Genomic DNA, 23,020 nt, shown 5'->3' with positions numbered 1-23,020 from the left:
AACCGGTAGCGGAAACTTTGAGTAGTTCGGTGAACTAGTAAATACCACCTCTGACTGGCCCTGCCCAGGGGTGGGTTTTACTTACCTTTACTACCGGTTCGCAATGGGATCGCGCATGCGCAGATCACTGATGACAACATCCGAGGCAGTGGGCGGGGCCTCCCACCGGTTTTACTACCAGTTCTTGCGAACCGGTCTGAACCGGGGGCAACCCAACACTGGCCCCGCCCCATCTATTCTTTGCCTCCCAAGTTCCAGCTGATTGGGAGGAAATCAGGATTTTTCAGTATCCTTCCCCTGCCATGCCCACCAAACCACACCAACCAAGCCATTCCACGCCCACAGAACCGGTAGTAAAAAAATTTGAAACCCACCACTGAAGTCAATGTCTAACATCTGCTGATCTGCTCCCTTAAGGAGTGAAGAATCTCAACAGCTTTATCTAAGGAAAAAACCCACATGCCTCATTGGCTCAACGTATGCTCCAGCTTCTTTGGAAAAATTAAATTAACTTTGGCATGTTCGGGCATAATAATAAATAAAAAGTCACTTACAAATTCAAGCCCTGCCAACAACCACAGAAATCAGTCGTTATGCTGATTAAATTCCACAAATTGTGTATCTTTATGATAATTTGTCAGCACATTCCTGTTGGGAGCCTCAGGCTTAAACACTTTCTCTGTTGGGTGGATTATGTGTGATCCAAAAACACCACCCATCTGCAGAGAAGCAAATGGATTCCTAATTATATGATTAACAGATACTGAAGAAACTTGAGAATTCAGTTCTGACTGCTTTCTCTTAGATAACTTGTCCAACATGTCTGTAACTACAACTTCCAGAATTCCCAGCTAGTTTGGCATAATGTCGCACTGGAAGAAAGAGGTTGAATGCATATGTTTGCCTAGTCCTCTTCTTGATGAGAGCATTCCTGAACAATCTTTCTGTTTCTGAGAGCTACACCAAACTTTTTGGGAAGGGAAATTCAGAGCTGAAGAAGAGCAAAATAGTTGGGACTATTGGATTTCCCCCAGAGTTTCTTTTGTTTTTAAACAGGGTGGATAAAAATCAATGATTTTTTTTAAAAAAAATAAAAAAAATCAGATTTTTTAATTTAAATCGGATTTTTTTGATTTAAATCAGATTTTTTTGATTTTTATCAAATTTATTTTAATAAAAAACTTTTGGGGTAAAAATCTATCGTAAGATAGTTTTCTATTTAAGATACATAAATAATTTCGTTTATGCAGCATGAAATGGAGCTTAGTTGTGTAGCATGAGGCTGTATATTCTGCAACACTGGGACTATCGGTGAGTCAACAGTGGGTCAAAGGAGTAGCAGAGATGACAGTTGCTCTTTAAAAATTATGATTTAAATCAAGTTGATTTAAATCAAGCCTTTTTACTAGTGATTTAAATCATGATTTAAATCAACTCGATTTAAATCAAATCCACCCTGTTTTTAAAAGATATTAAGCATATTTTAAGAAATTGTGGAACTGTTTTTAATGCATTTCTTGCTTGCAATTGTAAAAAAATACCAATTTTTGGCAATGGTGGTATAGGATAAGCTTTAGATTCCCATCAATTGCCCATCTCTGCCCAGGGGTGGGCTTTAAAAATTTTAGCAAGGGGTTTTCTGCCCGGTTGCTGAGTGGGTATGGGCATGGCCTAGTCAGCCTCTTGCACCACAGCAGGGGGGGGCGTTTTTGCCCTCCCCGGGCTCTGGAGGCTTTCCTTAAGCCTCCAGGAAGGCAAAAACGTCCTCCCCAAGTTCCGGAGGCCCTCTCCAGCTTCAGGAGGCCTGTTTCTGGCCTTCCCAAACTTCCAGTAGGCCTGGTTTCAAGGGTGAAATGCTCCTGGTTTGGACCGGATCGCCCAATCCGGTAGTAATGGCAGTGGGTGATTCGGAGAACTGGTAGCAAAAGTCCCAGCCCTCCCCCGTGCCCAGCTGAGCCACGCGATCATCAGAGGCTTTTTAAAATTATTTTTAAAAGCATTTTTTCTACAACCTCTTTAGCCGAAAAAATGCTTTTAAAAGTAAAAAAAAAAAGCCTCTGATGATCGTGCAGCTCAGCTGGGATTGTCAGAGGCTTTTAAAAGAAAAAAAAAGCCTCTGACGATCAGGCAACTCAGCTGGGATCATCAGAGGCTTTGAAAAGCATTTTTTTCGGCTGAAGAAGTTGTAGAAAAAATGCTTTTAAAAGTAAAAAAAAAGCCTCTGATGATCGTGCAGCTCAGCTGGGATTGTCAGAGGCTTTTAAAAGAAAAAAAAGCCTCTGACGATCAGGCAACTCAGCTGGGATCATCAGAGGCTTTGAAAAGCATTTTTTTCGGCTGAAGAAGTTGTAGAAAAAATGGTTTTAAAAGTTAAAAAAAAAGTTGGCCACGCCCACTCAATCACATTAACCTTCCACACCAAGCCACACCCACAGAACCGGTAGTAACATATTTTACATTTCACCACTGCCTGGTTTTCACACTCCCTGAGCCTCCACACACACCCTGCACTTACCTGCATCCAAAACGGGCCGCATAGGGACTCCAGGGAGGGGAGGGGTGGGTGCAGAGGTGAAATGTTCCCGGTTCGGACCGGATCGCCTGATCCGATAGCGATGGAGGCGGGTGGTTCGGAGAACCAGTAGCAAAAATCCCTGCCCCCCCCATGCCCAGCTGACCTGCACAATCATCAGAAGCTTTTTTTTTTTACTTTTAAAAGCATTTTTTCTACAACCTCTTCAGCCGAAAAAATGCTCTTAAAAATAAAAAAAAAAGTCAAAAACCCTTTTTTTCTTTTAAATGCCTCTGACGATCCAAGCTGAGTTGCCTGATCAGCAGATACTTTTTTTCTTTTAAATGACTCTGCCGGTCAGGCAACTCAGCTTGGATCGTCAGAGGCATTTAAAAGAAAAAAAGTCTCTGCCGATCAGGCAACTCAGCTTGGATCTTCAGAAGCATTTAAAAGAAAAAAACCATTTATTTCTTTTAAATGCCTCTGACAATCCAAGCTGAGTTGCCTGATCGTCAGAGACTTTTTTTCTTTTAAATGCCTCTGACGATCCAAGCTGAGTTGCCTGATTGTCAGAGGCATTTAAAAGAAAAAAAGTCTCTGCCGATCTGACAACTCAGCTGGGATCGTCAGAGCCTTTTGAAAGCATTTGTTTACAACCTCAAGAGGTTGTAGAAAAAATGGTTTTAAAAGTTTTTTAAAAAATGGCCATGCCCACCCAGTCACATTACCCCCACCACCAAGCCACAGAAGCGGTAGTAACAAATTTTAGATTTCACCACTGGGTGGATGGGGCCAGCCAGGTTCTCTGAACTGCACAGACTGTTAGCTAGAGGTTCTTCTGAACCCCTGCGAACCCCCAACAACCCACCCCTGCCTCTGCCTCAATAAAAGAAATTACTGCTGAGGACACAGAGACAGCTATCTTCTTCTCCTGTACTATACCCAAGTCCGTGGAGGATAAGATTCCATTTAGTTCTAAAACCACTTACAAAACTGCCCTAAGTGTTCCCGTCACAGAATACTGTTCAGATATCAAGACGTGAAGCAGGGAGCTCCATTTCTCTGCTTCCTGAGATGCCACAGTGAAAGGGCCTCTCTGCGAGGGAAAACTATTTGCAGTTAGCAAGAAAGCCAAGGCTACCTCTGAAGATGAGACATAAAATGACTTTTATTTCAAAGAACTTACAGGTATTCTGAAAAAGTCCAGACTGACAAACACACATTAGAAAATTCAAGTCAACTGGAAGTGAGACTGCAAGAGCACAGTACGTCACACAGGTAAGCAAGAGGATTTCATGGGAGTGGGAGGATGTGGGGGGGGAGAGGTTCATTGCTTAATATTATTATTCAAAATATCATTTTAAAGTTTGAAATTTAATTTGAAATTTAAAAGCCTTCCTGGCTCATAGAAGTTAGTCACTCCTGGCCAAACCAAAAATGAATGAACTACTTTAGAACTTAGAATGATGTGTGAGCCAGGATGATCTCTTACTTGCTTTATCCTAGTTTGTGAGAAGCTTCTGCTTTGGTTAACATTCATTCCTTACATTTTATTCAATAGTTTGTATATGTATCTGCTGTAATATGAACAACCTGGTGTGTATGGACTGTTTAGGTGGGAGAGAATTTAGAGAAAATATGTCCCTGCTTTAAGAGTTTCAGAGTCGCTCCATTTGTGTTCTTGCACATTTCAAGTCTCCTTTTTTTGGAACTGAATTTGGAGCACTGAACAGCCCTAATAGATACCATAGTTGGAAATAGCAAACATTTTGTTGTTTTAACTGGAAGATCCAAGATTCATGAAGTTTTTTTTTTTCTTTCCAGGATTAGAGGATTCCCCAAAGGAATAGCTGCTAGAAACAGAAATCACTCCATATTTTCACATCAGATGGGTGAGTATTGCTTCAATTATTGTATTGTCTTCTGGGCAAGCATACCAATATCAGTCTCAGAGGAAACTAACAATAATAAATAGGGACTGGGGCAGGAGCAGAATATTATTATTCTTGAACCAACCCAACCCACCATGTTTGTTGCCATTACTACTCATTAACCATCACTACCCCCATGTCTGTCTTGTCTCTCCACAGGTAACCAGATAACCATTGAATACTCACAGGGGAAAGGATGTTCCCCACCATCCTCACCTATAACATGCATAACACAAAGCCTACAAGAACAGCAACTTAGTTGACACCATGGCTGCTACCTCTTTCTTGCTTGGGTACCTGTGCCTCTCAGAAATACATGACCAATGAAATCGGTACAGCCAGTTTCCACCCTGAGTGGCTATGCATCTATTGCTCTGTAGTCCCCTACACTACTTACAGAGGCAAAAGAATCTTGCAACTTTGTTATGATGCTGTCAATACTCACTGGTGTTCAGACTGTTCAATAAAATATGTGACTGTGTCTATATGTTTCCATGTCTTTCGTTTCTACTGTTGGCTAGTCGATGTTTTCCTTTTGGGACCTTCACATAGGAGTGTAACAGAATTCTGTATCGCCATACCTCACCTAAGTGTAACGTATGATTCAAATACTTTCATTACTCTTTTACATAAAACCACTAGAAAATCTCACTGTTATTCTCTTGTGCGAGTTTATTGTTGTAGCATGGAGTTTTCCTTACGTGACTCATCCTTTACTTCATATATTTGTTTGCTAACTGCATTCATTGGTATGAAAAATATTATAAGAAATTATTGTTAGGTAGCAAGATTTGCACCCTTTGCGGAGGTCTATAATATATTACATGGAGGATCAGGTCCACGGGACTATATTGTTGTGTTTCTGGTTATTTAAGCCTGTCAGGAAATGTGAATCTTCTTCAAAGCAAGCAGTAAGTTAACCTTCAAGATCAGCACGTATAGGAAACGGAAATCATTAGGAAAGCACTTTAATGAAATTTGGGGTATTTGGATCTTAAACACCTGTCAGAGTTTTTCTTTATTTCAGAGCCCCAAGTAGAGTTGCTTTTCTTTCTTACAATTTCTACTTTTCTAAGACCAAGATATCTTTTCTGTATCAATTTCACATTTGGTCACACCATGGAACTTAAGCCTGGTTCCCACATCTCAAGACCCTCAAAAGTTTTCAGAAGGCTATGATTGACCCTTTCACCCTACATGCGGATGAAATCTTTTAAGAAATTTGTCTTTAATTAATCACTGGAACACCACAGGGGATTTAATTAGAATTACATTTTACATCATTCCAAAGCATTGTACAAGAGAAGTCAATTTTGAAATAGTTTTTGTACCAATATTATGGGTAAATCTTGGCTTCTTTAGAAATTAGGAGAAATTCCTTACAGAGTAATAATTGTAGACAATCTTTCCTGAACTATGTGGGTTCTGGTATCCTGGCTTGCAAAATGGTCAGTTTCTTGATTAGAGTTGCTAACGTGTGTAGAATAATATGGGCATGCTTGTGATTAATTGAACTTTGGTGGTGCTTGTAGCAAACTGGTTAAATAGGCCAAAACAAACTACTATTGTCCTTATTGTTAGCAGAGAACATTTATTCATTTGTCTGTTTATACTTTAGATTGATAAGGCCTACCAACTCAACACTGATTCTCTTGTATGTGGCAGAAGTTTAAATGAGGTTATAGCATAGTCTATGGCTTCTCTTAAAAAGAATTATGTGAAAATCATATTATTGACCATAATCATAAAGCCATAATCTCAGTATCTCTGGGCCCATTTGACCACAAATAAAGATTATGATTCAGAAATTATAAGGAATAAAAAGTAAAATGTATGAATTGATGAACGAAATAAATTATAGATACATATATGTATGTGGAAGTAAAATCAGAGTAAAGATAGTTAGATCTATGTTTCAGTAGTGATAATGGAAGAACTAGAAGAATCTTAGGAACAATTGTGCAACATTCTAGATGACTCTGGTGCAGGGAAAACAGAATTCAATTAGGTAGCATGAATGGATCGGTGGGAATGAGTGTGAACAGAGAACTGAAAAAGTGATTTGGCCATTTGGATCCCAAGAATAAATGAGAACAGTGATTGGTGAGCATCTAGTAAGACGAAGGTATGTTTGTTTCAAATATATGGTTTAAAGCCATATATTTTTATACACACCCATGGCAAAAGAATGACTATAAAACTAAATGTATTATTGATATGATTGTTTATGATTAAACCCTAAAAGAATTAGTAAAGTATACTGGCTGATGAGACATGTTGAATGTGGAATAAATCTATATTTGGTGATATCAAAGTCGGTCTTGGAATAAAATGAACATAGAAACAAGGAAACAAAAGTAGAATGATGTAGGAGTCCTATGCAAAGGATTCAGTGGTGAACAAGGAATAACATACGGACCTGAAATGTTGTCCTGGTTTGTTTGTTTGCTTGCTTGCTCGTTTGTTACAACTAATACTTTGGATTATGATAGAGGTGTACTGGTTGTGGATACAGAGAGACCTGTGTTAATTGTTAATTTAGTTTCCAGTTTACATTAGATAAATTACATAATGCAATAAAGAGCACAGGACTGAAAATTAATATTTCAGAGACCTAGATGATTACTATGGAAAATGGAATGAATGATTTCACATTAGACATAAATGGTTACAAAGCTAGGGCAAGGAGATGAAGTCATGTTCCTTGGTAAAATGTTTCCTAAAGATGAGGAAATGGATGAACTACAATTACAAAATGTACAAATGCTAGTAGAAAGGTCATTGGTAGCATATGGTTTCTTGGGGTGGGGAATGAATGTTTGTCAAAAGAAGCAAAAACAGCTATATATAAGGTTGAGTTCCATCCACTTCTTTACACGGAAGCAAGAATTGGTTATATCAAGAGAAACACAAACTGAATGAAGGTGGGAATTATATAATTCACAAAAACCAAGTGGGAAGTTTAAAGAACAAAGGATAGTGCATGAAGCAATGTATGTGTCAGCTTTAGAAGCCATATTAGGCCGGAAACTTCAATGCTGCCACCTTCTCATGTGTGGGAAAGTAGGAGGTGGGATTAAGGAGGGGGGTTGTTAGTAGACATAATAGCATTCTTCCTGTCGGTCAAGGTCAGGGCAATCCAGCATCTGGAGAAGGAGTGGTCAGGGGGCTGGGTCGAGATGGAACAGACATTGATTGGAGCATGTGATCGACGGGGGAGAAAGGGGATGGTTTTGGGAGCTTTGACTTACTGAGGGAAAACCTGGGCTTTTTAGATTCGGGTTTTCCCAGATATGCCAGTTTGCCTATTCTAGTAAAGAGAACTTTGGAAAAATGCTTGCTTCCGCGTCTTTACTTGGAGTTGGAGTTTTTCTGGAACGCTGACAGTATGGATATGTTGTCCCAGAGTCACTGGGAATTACGCAGCATATACATTTACTAAAATGATGATGATGATGATGATGATGATAATGGTGGTGATGGAAAAGGATAGAAAGGTGTGGAAAAGTGAAATAAATGTCATACTTATAAAGTCTATTTAGCTATGTTTTCTAACAGCACTATGACTCAGATGGGTCATGCTCTTCACATGGAACTTATCCACCAGAATACCCTGATTCCCTGAAAATAAGACATCCCCTGATAATAAGCCCAATTCGGCTTTTGAGCGCATGCGCTAAAATAAGCCTCCGCCTGAAAATAAGCTCTCCCCGAAAATATTTAAACGCAGAGCTGGAAATCAAATAAAACAGCAAGAGGAGCCCCATCTTGCTCCACGTGCCCCAAAATAATGAGACCTCCCTGAAAATAAGGCCAAGTGCTTATTTTGGGGTTCAAAAAAATATAAGACAGGGCCTTATTTTCGGGAAAACACGGTAGTCGGATTGACGGGCCCTGCAGTGTGCCTCCTTTGCCAGCACAGGTGGGGTGGGCCAATCCCAAAAATGTTGCTTTCCCAGCATAATGCTGCTTGCCCCATCCCCAAAGAATAACATAATGGGTACATGTGCATATATGAATGTAATCTGAATGTCATAAAATATTACAACAATCCAACTTCTTTTTCAGGTATGTTGGATTATCCCTTTCAGATCTCTTAGCCAGCATATCATTGGAATCATAGGTGCTGTAATTCAACAAATCCGCAAAGAAGTGGTTTGGGAAAATCTGGATTAATTAATTAACTAAAGAGTCTTATATGGCTGCCCATCTTATCAATTCTGGCTGGCTCACAGTAACAGTGATAAGAACATAAAACCAATAAAAACGAAACAACTCCTAGCGTCCTAAACCAACACTTGGCAATGCATAACAAATCACAATCATTGGGTCCAAACTCAACCTATCCCAACACATGGGGAAAAGCCAGGTTTTTAACTTTTAGAAAGTTAGGATCGATAAAGGTAAACACTGGTGTTTCTCTTCATTTCTAGTGCAAATAAAAAGCTCTTATTTTTCCAGCTAGGAAAAATGAATAAATTCTTGAAATAGGAAGGTTTCCATTAGGAAGATCTAGGAATTTGTAAATCATAGTTTGGAATAGCTCCTTGAATGTGAACGTATTTCTATACAGACAGTTTTATACAACTGTTTCACATGTGATGCAGAACAGGCAATTTAAAGCATTTACAGTAACCCTTCCTCATTATCTTTGCAAAATCTGCAAAATCTGAAATGGCTTAGAGAGGCATATGGCTTGCAGGAGGAATGAAAGATACTACATAAGTTTAAAACTACTGCTCATACCATGACATCTTTCACTTTGATATATTCATTTGTTCATGAGAAAGTTCCCCATTATGTCAAGGATAAATTGACTGCAATAAAGTACAACGTTATCTCTAAAACTCAGCTAGTTACTTTGAGACTCAAAACGTACATCAAAGTCCTTTATGTGAGAATTGGATGTACGGTACAAAGTGTTGTTGTCTCATCCCTACAGATATTATACATGCAAACCTCAAATGTTTCAAGGAAAAATATTTAGCTTTTTTCAGAAACGTACTTAGTTTTGATTTAACATGTAATGAAGATCCACCTATTCTGATTACATGAATGATTTTTGTAAGCTTTGAACGATGCATAGAAGGCTGTAAGTTTGTAGTATGTGACGGTTCTAGATAGGAAATACTTTTCTTGTTCATTGGTTGCTGTGTTGTACTGTATAAAACAGATTTTAAACTAAAACACATGCTTCGTCTGTTTAACTCAAAAGGCATGGATTGTGTATTGTTCTTTGCTCTCTTTCCATCTGAAATATGACACTGTAGAACCTGAATATTCTTTTCATTTAACAGGAAACCTATTAGCTCTAATTGCTTTAAAAACCCAGATAATCCAGTTAAATTAAAATTGGAAGAAACGTGGCCACGGCTGGCTTTTTGTTTTCCCCCCCACATGAATGATTTAACTTCTGAGTTTTAAAAACATTAAGTTAGGAATCAGATAGTGATGGGGGAGATTTTTGAGTTGCAGGGTCTTTATTGGAAACAGGAAGTTTTCCTTTATGTTTGGGCATAATGATCCATTTATAATAAATAAGAAATAAAGAAGCATCTCTTCAGACCAGGCTGCCTGGATAATGCCTCTTGGGGATGGGGAGAAAAAACACAATAATAGCATCAGAGACAGGCTGAATGGGGATATAAATAGCTTTCTTCCAGACTGAAAGGCTGAATCCATCATTGAGCTGCGTCCAGCTGCAGTGGGAAAGGTGGGCGGGTGGGCCAGAGCTGTTCCTAGAGAGGATAATGGTAACCTGGTACGCAGAGGTCTTGTTTCTCAGATTACGTCATTCTGCCAGTCTTTTGTCTCTCAGCCTAATGACAATACTGTGCCAAGTGGAGAGCTATAAGCTTTCGGCTACCAGGAAGATAAAACTTCCTGATAAAACTATTCCATTCAGAATAGAGCTGGAAGGGACCTTGGAGGTCTTCTAGTCCAATCCCCTGCTCAAGCAGGAGACCCTATACCCGTGATGGCGAACCTATGGCACGCGTGCCACAGGTGGCACGCAGAGCCATATTGGTAGGCATGCGAGCGTTGCCCTAGCTCAGCTCCAGCACGTATGTGTGCGCTTGTCAGCTGATTTTCGGGCCTTCTGGGCCCACCGGTAGTCGGCAAACGGGCTGTTTCCGGCCTCCAGGGAGGTAGGGAAGGCTGTTTTCGTCCTCCCCAGGCTCCTAGAAAGCCTCTGGAGCCTGGGGAGGGCGAAAAACGGGCCTACTGGGCCCACTGTGACATAACATGCCAAAAGCAGGTGGAGCACAGGGGGGTGACACATGCATGCGTGGGGGGTCAGGGCACATAGAATTATGGGTGTGGGCACGCACATGCGCGATCACCCCGCACTCCCCCTGCTTTTGGGACATGATGGCAAAAAGGTTAGCCATCACTGCCCTATACCATTTCAGTCAGACAAGTGGTTGTCCAGTCTCTTATTAAAAACCTTCAGTGTTGAAACACCCACAACTTCTGAAGGCCAGCTGTTCCACTGGTTTATTGTCCTCACTGTTAGGAAGTTTCTCCTTAGTTCCAGGTTGCTTCTCTCCTTGATTAGTTTCCGTCCATTGTTTCTTGTCTTGCCTTCTGGTGCTTTGGAAAATAAATTGACTCCCTCCTCTTTGTGGCAACCTCTCAAATACTGGAATACTGCTATCATGTCACCACCAGTCCTTCTTTTCTCTAGACCTAGACTAACCATACCCAATTCCTGCAACTATCCTTCGTATGTTTTTGATTATAAGTTTCATTATTTGATTAAAAAATTCATCATTATTAGAATTATAAGTTTCATTATTTTAAGGGGGAATGCTTTACTCTGATCAATATCAAGGATGTTATGATCTGGGATACTTCAGTATCCATAGAAAAGGAGATAGGAAGTTATTTTCATATCTCTCCAATTATTTTTTTAAAAAAAGAAACCTTAAGACAACATGTTTTCACCCCATGCACATGCTTACCCATGAGTTCCTTTAATATTTTATAATATTTATAAAATATGAAAGTGAATTGGATGGCTAGTACTGTAACCGCCAATAAATTTGGGTTTTCTTTTGGTTTAATTCAACATTAAAATAACTGAAATAATTCGGCTTAATTTAACTTTGTAAATTACAGATAGGCCTTGACTTACAAGCATTCATTTAGTAACCTTGAAATTACAAAAAACACTAGAATAAGTAAGTGTGAAATGCAGGCTTATGACTGTGTTTCACACTTATGACCATAGCAGCATCCCACGTGATCAAAACTTGGATGCTTGGCAACTGGCTTGTATTTATGAGGGTTGCAGTGTCCGGGGGTCATGTGATCACCTTTTACAACCTTCTGACAAGCAGAGTCAATGGGGAAGCCAGATTCTCTTAACTGCATGGTTCCCTTAACAACTGCAGGGTTTCTATTTCTTTCAAAATCCAATTTTAAATCCAGGTAGAAAATTCCTTTTAGGGCTTTCGGTTTAACTATAAAGTTCCTCTTTTTTTTCTTCTCCGCTTAAATTCCCAAGTGCAAATTAGCCGCTAATTGCTCGTTGGGACTTCTTTCAAGCTTTTAAAAAGTGGAGGGGAATTTTGAGTAATATTTTTAATAAATGATAAAGATCGGGGTTGCCTGGACACCATAGTAGAAAATATTAAATTGAAAATGAATACAGCAATAGAGAGAGATGAAAGAGGAGTAGAGAGTAGAGAGATGGAAGAGAAGGGGAGAAGAGAGAGGGATGGAAGAGAGAGGAGGAAGGAAGAAAGGGGAAATCAGAGTAGGAGAGAGGGCTAGACAGAGAGGAAGAAAGGAGGAGAAGGAGAAAGGAAGAGGAAGTAGAGAGGAGCAGGACAGGAGGGAAAAAGAAAGTAAGAAAGAAAGAAGAGAGGGAGATAGCAGGATTGAGAAGAAAGATTGCTGTACAACAAAAAAGATGAAATGGAAGAAAGGCAACCCCGAACATATATAAATATACTAAGATAAAGAACGAATGGTTAAAAAATAAAAGAGAATTGAAACTTTCTACCTAACATCATATTTTCCCACTCTCACTATGACTGTGAAAAAATATTTCACTCAGGAAGGACAGAACATAGAACATAGAAGGTTGCTAAGCAAGACAGTTAAATGAGTTGTACTCCATTTTATGTTCTTTTTACCACAGTTGTTAAACGAAACCCTGCAGTTGTTGTTTTTTTAAATCAAGTTTTATTGGTCCCCCCCCCCATTCACCCACATCTTTTTTGAACAGAGTATTGGCCTTATCTTATCTTATCTTATCTTATCTTATCTTATCTTATCTTATCTTATTTATTTAATTTTTATACCGCCCTTCTCCTGAAGGACTCAGGGCGGTAAACAGTCAAAATAACATACATATAAAAATGTGAAATAAAAACAATTTAAAATAATTAAACCAATTTGGCTCATCAGTTAAGATCTTCAGCATAAAATTTAGACAATTAGAAAAAATTTATGCCAGCCCGGCTTGGAGAAACAGAAAGGTCTTAAGTGCACGACGGAAAGTATGGAGATCTGGGATCATTCGTATCCCTGGGGGTATCCTGTTCCAAAGGGTAGGTGCCCCCACAGAGAAGGCTCTCCCCCTGGGAACCACCAGTCGATATTGCTTTAGTGACGGCACCCTGAGGAGGCCCACTCTGTGGGAGCATACTGGTTGGTGGGAGGTTATCGGTTGCAGAAGGTGGTCTCGTAGGTACCCAGGTCCTAAGCCATGGAGCACTTTAAAGATAAGAACCAACACCTTGAAGCACACTCGGAAGACCACCGGGAGCCAGTGCAGCTCGCGTAGGAGAGGTGTTATATGTGAGCGCCATGTCGCTCCCAATATCACCCATGCGGCCACATTCTGGACCAGTTGGAGCCTCTGTGTGCACCTCAAGGGGAGCTCGATGTAGAGAGCATTACAGTAGTCCGGTCGGGAAGTGACAAGGGCATGAGTGACTGTGCATAAGGAGTCCTCATCCAGAAAGGGTCGCAACTGACGAATCAGGTGAACCTGATAGAAAGCTCCCCTGGCCACGGCCGTCATATGCTCTTCTAAAGACAGCCGTGTGTCTGGGAGGACACCCAAGTTGTGAGCCCTCTCCGTGGGGCCAATGACTCACCCCCAATAGTCAACCATGATATCAGCTGGCTATATCGGGACGCCGGCAGCCACAGCCACTCGGTCTTGGAAGGGTTGAGTCGGAGCCTTTCTCCCCATCCTAATCTGCATGGCTTCGAGGCACCAGGACATCACTGCAAGGGCATCATTGGGGTGATCTGGGGTGGAGATGTACAGCTGAGTATCATCAGCGTAAAGATGGCACTGCACCCCAAAACCACGGATGAGCTCACCCAGGGGCTTCACATAAATGTTGAAAAGAAGAGGTGAAAGGACCGACCCCTGCGGCACCCCACAAATAAGGTGTCTTGAAGTCAACCTCTGCCCTCCTGCCAACACAGACTGTGACCGGTCGGAGAGATAGGAGGTGAACCACCGTAGAACAGTGCCTCCCACTGCTAGCCCCTCCAGTCGGCGCAGCAAGATACCATGGTCGATGGTGTCAAAAGCCGCTGAGAGATCTAATAGAACCAGAATAGAGGAGCAGCCCCTATCTCGAGCTCTCCAGAGATCATCAACCAATGCGACCAATGCCGTTTCAGTGCTGTAACCAGGCCTGAAGCCAGACTGGAACGGATCTAGGTAGACAGTTTCATCCAGTTACTGCGGGAGTTGCTGTGCCACCACTCTCTCAACAACCTTTGCTACAAAGCGAAGGTTGGAGACAGGACGATAGTTTGCTAGAACAGCCGGATCCAGAGAGGGCTTCTTGAGGAGGGGCCTCACCACCACCTCTTTCAAGGCGGAAGGCAAGAGACCCTCACTCAGAGAAGCGTTTATAATCCTCTGGAGCCAGCCTCGTGTAACCTCTCGGGAACCCAGTACCAACCAGGAGGGACACGGGTCCAATAAACATCTGGTCGCGTTCAACTTCCCCAGTAACCTGTCCATGTCTTCAGTGGTCACAGGGTCAAACTCATCCCAAATAACATCCTCAAGACCTGCCTCCAACATCCAGTCAGAGTCCAAGCCTTCCCGAATTTGAGCGATTTTATCGTGCAGATATTGTGCAAAATCCTCAGCTCGACCTTTTAAGGGGTCTTCCCGTGCTCCCAGGTGGAGGAGGGAGCGGGTCACCCTAAACAAGGCGGCTGGGCGATTATCTGCCGATGCAATAATAGCGGAAAAATAGTTATATTTTGCCGCTGTTATCGCCACTAAGTAGGTCTTAATATAGGACCTCACCATTATATAATTTATAAACTTATACAATTTATCAAATTCAAATACATTTTACTCAATTAAAATTTTTGCCATATTTTTTCCCTTTTTTAATCATATCTCAATATTTCTTTGCTTACTTATATAAACAACATCTTCATTCGCCCTCAAATTCTAATTTTCCTGTTTATTCATATTTATTTCATTTGCTTTGTCCTTTCAGCTGCATTATCTCCAAAGATCCTTTCATTTCTCTTCCCTTCTCTTAATTCATTTAATTGCTAAACAACATATTGTCTTTTCTTCTGCTGGCACCAAAATGGCTTCCCTTTTCCTTATGTATCCCATTTTTGCACTACAGTATTTTTGTTACTGTGATTTTTCTACATTTTTGCCTGATTTTCACCCTCAATTCTCCTACTTACCCTGTAAAAATATCTCCATTGTGTCTTATCATTTCAACTTCTGGGCTCATGCTATGGAAATCACATCAAGATGTAGTTTTCCATTGCAGAGGACGACGTAACTTTCCCACAAGTAACTCTTATTAGCGAGGAAGACAAAAATCTATTTTGTGGCAGGCCAAATCCAGAAGAATTTGAGGCTGTTTTTATCTGTCTTTCTTAGAGACACATCTACGTATGGGCTAGTAACTCTGAAGGAGAACGTTTGATCCCAAATCTGTTTCAGTTTATATCCACTCATAAGAATTACTTCATTTGAGAATCAGTACAGTCACAGGTATCAAACGTGCAGCATCATGCCATCATGTGATGTATCCTGACTTTTTTTTCTTTCGCGGACCTGGGGTAGGTGTGGCCTAAGTGTGATGCATCCGGCCTGTGGGCCGCCAGTTTGACACCCTTGAGTACAGTTATGCTATGCTGTTTTTTTCCCCCCTTCCATTCAATCAGGTGCAAGTGTGGGACACTGCCTGAACAGGTCCTTGCAGTTTTCTTGGCAAAGTATTTTTAGAAGTGGTTTGCCATTGTGTCCTTCCTAAGGCTGAGAGAAAATGACTAGCTCCAAGTCACCAGCTGGCTTTGTGCCTATGGAAGGACTAGAACTCATGGTCTCCCAATTTCTAGCCTGATGCCTTATCCACTACAGCAATCTGGCTTTCTGTGCTATGCTACATTATGCTGTATTATAATATAAACTTAGACCTGCTTTCTATTACACAGACTCCCTGATATCCAAACAGGAAACTAGTTCTGAACTAAAAGAAAGTTTAATGAAACTGCCCAAAGAAAAAATAAAGGTGGAGACAATAAAGCAAATGCAAAAGATCTGATTAATGTTTATTTTAGCAAAGCAAGTACAGTCTATTTTTTCTGTGCTACGGACAGTACAATGTCAGTCTAGTCTGAGTTTCCTTGAGTTATGTATAATAACAGTGGCTAGCATTAAAATTCACATATGCCATAAACAATGATTCATAACCATATTGGCTGCATTGATTAACATATAAAGCCAATCCAAAGAAACCATGTCATCATAGACACCCATTCCTGATGATTGTAGCTGAAATGATGAAATCTGTGTTGTGATGTCACAGCACAAGCTCTTGGTTTATGTATCTCCATCATGAGATCATATGCAAATCTATTAAAGACAGAGTTTGCATGGAAAGACATGTTTTATAACTTACTCTCCACCCAGCAGACACCTATTCATATTCATATTATATTCATATTATATAACTTAGCATGATGGAAAAATGCAGCCACAGTATAGCATTTTGGTAAGTTAGTGGAGCATTTGTAACATGGGAATAACAACACATTACAGCATGTGTCATGAAAAAATAAATACAAATTAAAAATGCTATAGACATGATAAATGTGTTGGGGAACTCATAAAAGCCACAATATTCACTAAACATACCTTTCTTTGAAGAAAAAAAGCCCATGTTTTGGTTCAACTAATTTGCTGTAACATTTGGATAATTAACTTGTATAGATGGTAGAGGTCTGTCATGCAACTGATCCTTCCTAATATGCACATTATTTTAAATCCTTCTTTTTGGTTACTTTGTGATACATATTTAGTCATCGCTATCAATTGATAATAACTCTTTCTTTCCTTCACCAATCCAGAATTTGTTCTCTAAAATCTTTACATTCATTGCTTTCTAATCTTTACTTGACTTTCCCATCATTTATTGTTAGCAGAGGCATTGACTGAATTAAGTATTTTATCATTCAACAGGAAGGAAAATTAAACCTAACTTGTAAAACATTTGAGGTGTGCTGCTTAGAGCTAGTATAAATTCTTGTTAAACTGCTTGTACTTCCTTCTTTCCTTTCTTTTTCTGTTCCAGTGTTTCTCAACTTTGGCAGCTTTTAAGATGTGTGAACTTCCACTCCCAAGATTCCCCAGGCAGTGCTTATTGGGGAATCTTGGGAGTTGAAGTCCACATATCTTAAAAGTTGTCCCGATCGAAAAACACTGCTGTATGTTCAAAGTTGATGTTTGTATGATGCTAAGCCTTAACTTCATTGGATTGGTTTCCTATATTTTTGGCTCAAATACTTTGGCCATCTAATGAGAAGGAAGGACTCACTGGAGAAGAGCCTAATGCTAGGTAAGATTGAGGGCAAAAGAAGGGGACGACAGAGAATGAGGTGGCTGGATGGAGTCACTGAAGCAGTAGGCGTGAGCTTAAATGGACTCCAGAGGATGGTAGAGGACAGGAAGACCTGTAGGAATGTTGTCCATGGGGTTGTGATGGGTCGGACACAACTTCGCAACTAACAACAAAATATTTTTGGAAGCCTGTCGTTATGTAGGAGGTTGGCACCCACCCCTTTCCTAGAAGAATGAAATACTTTGGGAAATATTAAAAAGGCAGAATATTATGTTTCCCTGGGTGAGAAATGGAGAAGCATGTTTTAAAGACAAAGCAGCTCCCACCTTCCTGCCCCCACCCTTTTGTTAATGGGCCAGAGGCAGAAACTCAATCTTTGTCAATGGACCTCATCTGCAAGACAATGGGACCCATCAATAGGAAGAAACTCACCACATGGCACCTGGGAAGATTATATCAACCAGCAGGGCTAGCTAAGACCCCCATCCCCTGGAAGTCTGACAACCAATCAGGATACTCTTTCTGGGCCCCAGGAAGTTCAAAGCCAGACAGAGCATAAAACCTGAAAAACTTGCTGTATCTGCCCCTTTTCTGTTCAGGAACTCAAACCATGTGATCCTGTCCACCATTAAACCATCTTTCCAAGCAGTCTCCATGTTTCCAGTGTCTTTTTCCCCACTTGAAGCTGAACCCAGAAGGATATTTCTTCCAACAATTATAATTAGGAAATCATGGCTTAGGCTGTGTGACATCTAATAGCCTAACTAATTGTGGCAAAATAGCCATGGAATTGAAAGTTTATTCTTGGATACATATTTCAAACTGAAATCTGTATTTACTTCCTGTGATGAAGTAATGTTTTAAATTTGGGGGGGGGGGTTATAATATTGAGCCGAAATTATTTAATAATTTTAAATTATTTTAATTGTTGTTTGTGTTTGTGCTTTTAATAGGCTGTACACCGCCCTGAGTCCTTCGGGAGAAGGGCGGTATAGAAATAAAATAAAATAATAAAAAAAAAAATTCTGGAAGATGGATCATCACTCTGAGCCATTAATACTTCACAGCAACTTTTCCTCCATCTGATGGGGATCATTGGAAACTGCAACCCAAGAGAGAACTGGAGGGCACCAGAACGAGCAAAGCCGTGTCACACCAGTGACTTGCAAAAAAATGCATCGCTGCCCTGCCTTAACCAACATAGTGCGTTTTAAAGTAAAGTTTCGCCCTGTTTAAAAACAGCGGCTCCTGTCCTTTCCATCGGGCCGGCCTCCTGGCTGTTACCCGGTTCTTCGGATAACTTCGCCAGCGAGCCTCCCTTTGTCTCCGGCGGGGTCGCAAGGAGGGCGAGAAGAGGGGAAGGGAGGGGGGGGGAATAAATGAACGCTTTTGAGGCTCGGGCTCCCCCCTAAGAGACGCTCCCTTGCTAAGTGAGAAGCGAGATGATCTTACCCCGGCCGGCCGGCTGGCTTCCAAAAGTCCCGGTCAACTTTGGTTGCCTTTTTTTTGCAAATAATAAAAAAGAGAACCGGACTTTGGGGCTGAAAAGCCACAACGAGGAGCGTCAGCCTGCAACGCTTCTCTCTCCTCTTGCCGGGACGGGGGGGGAGGGCCGAGAAGAGGCGAAGGAAAGAAACTTCGGGGCAGCCCGATAGTAACACTAGCCAAGTCCCTGTCCTCATGAGGAACTCGGTGCACCCCTCCCTCCCCTCCCGAGCGCTCTGCACGCTTTCCACCCTCCTCTCTGCGCTCCAGTGTTGCCTGAAGGGCTTCTCCACCCTCTTGTTCCGGTTGCTGCCATAGTGATGCGTGGAAGCAGATTAGCCTCCGCTACCCAGGGGAGGGGAAAAGACGCCGCAGCAGTAGCAGCAGCCAGAGAGGGAGGCAAGGAGAATGCCGCCGCCGCTGCTGCTTCTCTTCTTCCTCCCGCGTCCGTGTAGAAGCGTTTAGGGGCTCCCCCTTCTCCGGGCGGTTGCTTCTTCCCAGCCCGCTGCGGATTTGGTGCTCAGCGCCTGCAGACGGTCGGTTCCCTTTTCCCAGGTAACTGGTGCCACCATTGGTGGGAGGGAGGGAGGAGCGCTCGTGGTTAGACTGCCCTGCTTTCTTTGTCGCTTGAGCGCACCGAGGTGGTTGCTGCTTCACTTTTGCGCTTTGTTTGGCACTTAAGCCTTCCTTCCTTCCTCCTTTAAAAATATATATATATATATATATATATATTTCGTGGGATTCCTGAAAGGAGAGCCTGGGAGCCCAGCAGGTGCCGGGTTCACGAGTTGTAGAAAAGTTCAAAGTAAAAAAAAAGAAAGAAAGTTGGAAAAGAGTAGAAAGAGAGAAGGGTAAGGAGGGAGACGTCATCCTTGGCTGCCCAGTGAGCAAGGGATGCGTTGAAGTAACAAATTTTGAGTGGCCATTGTTCCCTGCAACGTTACTTTTCACTGTACGGCCGCGCCTTTTGCTTCTAGTAGTAAATAAGATTATTATTTTAGAAGTATATGTGCAAGCGGGGTGACTGCCTTCCCTTCCATGATAATGTCTTGTCCTCCAGTAACTTTCTTCAACCCGGTGCCCTAGATGTTTTGAACTACATAGCCCTAGTCATCTCCAGACAACAGATAACCACGTGATTGAGGTAATCCAGTATACTTGGAAGATACACAAATGGGGAAAAATCTATTTGGACACTATCAACAACAAACCTTGCCTTTAATTGTTTTGATCTTGCATGTGCCCACTGAGAAGTTCAGAAGTAAACATTATTTCACTCCGATTTATTTCACGCGTTTAAGATTGTGACTCTTAAAACAGTTGTCATGTTTTCTCCCCTCCCTTTCTAAATTTTAAAACTAACTTTAAACCTTTTTTTTAAAGTATAATCGGAAAATAGCTGATGAAGGAGTATTTGAATCTGAAGCTCTTAAAAATTATCTGGAAAACAGTTTCTGCAGCATTTGAAGCAGCCCCTTGCAAATGTTTAGATTTAAGCGTGTCTTGGTGGGTGTAAGAAATGTCTGTTGCAGAATGGAGAGTGAAGCTGAAAGGACTTGAATAGGACAGCAGGGGGAAACAGAATTAAAGGAAGTTGTTGAATATCTCTTGGAAACACACTAAACTCTTGTCTGCTGCTGTGTAATGTCAATTTTAAAAAGGAGGAAAATGGAGAATATAAGGGAAATGGTACTAGTTTAGGATGAAGTTAATTGAAACAAAACATTCCCAAGAGTGTTTATGTAAAAGATTGCTTATGCAACATGTTTTTGTATTTAATTAGAAATTAAAACAAGATATTTTTTTTTTGAAAAACAAGATTGAAGCACTTAATGGTTGCTTGGAATTAGCAAATATTCCACATGGAATGTTAAGAATATATTGCTTATTTATGTGCATAGGCACTAGATATCTCTTCCCCCCTCTTCCTTTTTAATATTGATTTGAATTCTAGATTTCAGTGTGTTGATTCCATTTGTTATTTTGACGGGTAGAATGTATAGCTTTCACAAATCTCACGGATGTCCTAAAAGTGAAGGTGAATATAATAGTTTCTGGTCCTGCAAATATCTCCTCACTTTAATGGGTTGCTAAGAGAGCTTTTCCTTTCTAAATGAACTGAGGAAGTGTTTACAAGAATGGTTTCCACTGAGTATTAGCAGATACTCTAGGTACGACTAGGCGATTTGTATTAGAAGGACCTTGATAAAGAGTTGTATGACATGTATTTTGGTTTGTGCTTTGTCAGGGAATTCTAAAGAGCAGGTAAAGAGGCGGGATTGAAGCGTGAGACCGTTACAAATGCAAGCAGGAAATATCATTTTGAATGAGTTCAAATCTTTAGGAGCAAATGAATTGCATCCTAGGTTAATGGATGAACTGGCAGACAAGTTGGCCAAATTCCAAAGGAATATTATCTTTAAGAAATCCTAGACAACCTGTGAATATCAGATGACTGGAGAAGGAGAAATGTGGTCCCTCTCCTCAAAAGGGGTAAACAAAGATTCAGGAAACTATAGATTAGTGAATCTGACGTGGATTCCTGGGAAGATTCTAAAACAGATCATGAAAAAAAATGATTTGCACTCTCTTTCAAAATAATGTGATAATTCTCAAAAAAATTAGCATGTTGTCAAGAACTAATCTTGGATGACTAACTTTGTGACATTTTTTATCTGTTAAATTTCTTAATAAAGTGTGCAAATGCTATAGACTTCATGTGTCTTGCTTTTAGCAAACATAACCATGTTTTTCCCCAAATAATTTTATTAGAGATTACAGTTAAAAAGAATAAAAAACTATACAAACTACAAAAACATAAAAAGAAAAGGAAGAATATAGCGTGAAAAAGAAAATAGAAGAAACTTCCTCTCTCGTCCCAGCAAGTACACACAATTCAGGAAAATCTATTGCCATCTCTTAAATTAAAATATATACTCTGTTCACCCCATATATCATCTTAGCTATAAACAACATCCATCGTTGTCATGAATTCCTTATTAGCAAATGTCCAGTAGGAGTAGTAGGTATAACTATCTTAATCTCTTGATCGACTAAGCCAACCTTTATTCCTTTCTTAAACTTTTAAAAAACTCAATTCTTGACCTCTTCAAGTAGAATCTTGCATCTTGACTTTTTGTCATCTTATTTAATCCTGCCCCCCACCCTCAAATCTTTCCAAACTTTAGCAAGTCTCTTTTGTACATCTCATAAGAGAAATTTGTGCTTTTTTGTTACTTCTCAAAAAAACCTTCAAAACTTTAATAGACCTGTTTTGTAGGCCCAGCCAAAAAAAGGTGTGGGGGGGGGAATCCATCTCTCTTTTCTGGTTTGATATTCTGGTATATCTTCTTTAGGTATCAGGCATCAAGGGGCTAAGAGTATTTGGATAGCACAGTGCAGTAGTGGATTTCGCTTACCTTCGCTACCGGTTCAGAACTGTGAGCGCATGCGTGCGCTTGCTTTACTCGCGCACAGTGTTTCTGCACATGCCCAGAGCATCCATGATGACATCCGGGCAGGTGGGCGTAGCCTCCCAGTAGAAAGCCACCACTGGTACAATGAGTCCAGAATGGAACTGTGCAGACAATTTTGAAGGCTTCTCGGATGGCACATGTAACACCACTGTTACATGAGCTATCCTGGCTGCTGATCTGCTTCCGGATGTCATTCAGGTTGCTGATCATTAGCTTTAAATTCCCTGAAAGAGAAGCTGTTGGTTGGAGGTGGCTAGTGTAGTTACAGAGAAGCCACTACCACCCCCAAACCTCTACTCTTTTTTAGTTTGTTTTAATCTTTTGCAATTTTAATCTGGTTTTATAGTTAGAATTGTTTTTAATCCATGTCTTATTATGTTCTAAGCTGCTTGGAGTCGCCTCAGGTTGTGACATGACATGAGCAGCATATGAATTTGATCAATAAATCAGAGCATCGTTCTGTTTCATTTAAAAGTTCATCATATCCTTTTCTTTATCTCATTACTTGCCACATTCATATCCACATTCAGATTAATATCAAATTTATCTAGAGTCTTTTGTTCTTCTTTCATTGCATCTTTAACAGTCCATATATTCATCATTTCCAATAACGTCAATATTTTTCAAGTATTCAATTTTTCATTAAAAAAAATCTCAGAATATTTCTCTTGTCTCCATTCTTTTGTTAGCCTCTAGCTCTCCTCTAGTGTCCAACATTCAAAACTCCATTAACTTGTTTGTAGAAAGAAAAGG

The 23,020-nt window shown here is 40.6% G+C and overlaps 1 protein-coding gene and 1 long non-coding RNA gene across 15 annotated transcripts in view; both read left to right on the top strand.

The window, feature by feature from the left end:
* LOC148113303 (uncharacterized) overlaps positions 1-4,924 on the top strand; it is a 52,926-nt gene extending 48,002 nt beyond the window's left edge. Inside the window, exons 2-4 of the long non-coding RNA XR_009621014.2 lie at positions 3,692-3,790; positions 4,337-4,404; positions 4,603-4,924. This is a non-coding gene — a long non-coding RNA (uncharacterized LOC148113303). The remainder of the gene's footprint in view (positions 1-3,691; positions 3,791-4,336; positions 4,405-4,602) is intronic.
* Positions 1-23,020, top strand: part of SPATA13 (spermatogenesis associated 13) — a 132,787-nt gene that overhangs the window by 54,636 nt on the left and 55,131 nt on the right. Inside the window, exon 1 of one of the 14 annotated variants that reach the window (XM_087894699.1) lies at positions 18,969-19,346. The exons of 9 other annotated variants lie outside the window; for them this stretch is intronic. The gene's annotated coding sequence lies outside the window, so the exon portion shown is untranslated. Of the gene's footprint in view, positions 1-18,968; positions 19,347-19,705; positions 19,936-23,020 lie in introns of those variants that run through there. 4 more of the 14 variants (XM_034410419.3, XM_087894696.1, XM_087894698.1 and 1 more) reach the window with 4 other exon arrangements.

Source organism: Pantherophis guttatus, chromosome 5, assembly GCF_059756535.1.
Source record: "Pantherophis guttatus breed Tessera chromosome 5, ASM5975653v1, whole genome shotgun sequence".
Taxonomy (NCBI): Eukaryota; Metazoa; Chordata; class Lepidosauria; order Squamata; family Colubridae; genus Pantherophis; species Pantherophis guttatus.
Note: the sequence above shows the minus strand (reverse complement) of the source record. Positions and strands in the feature narration are given on the sequence as shown.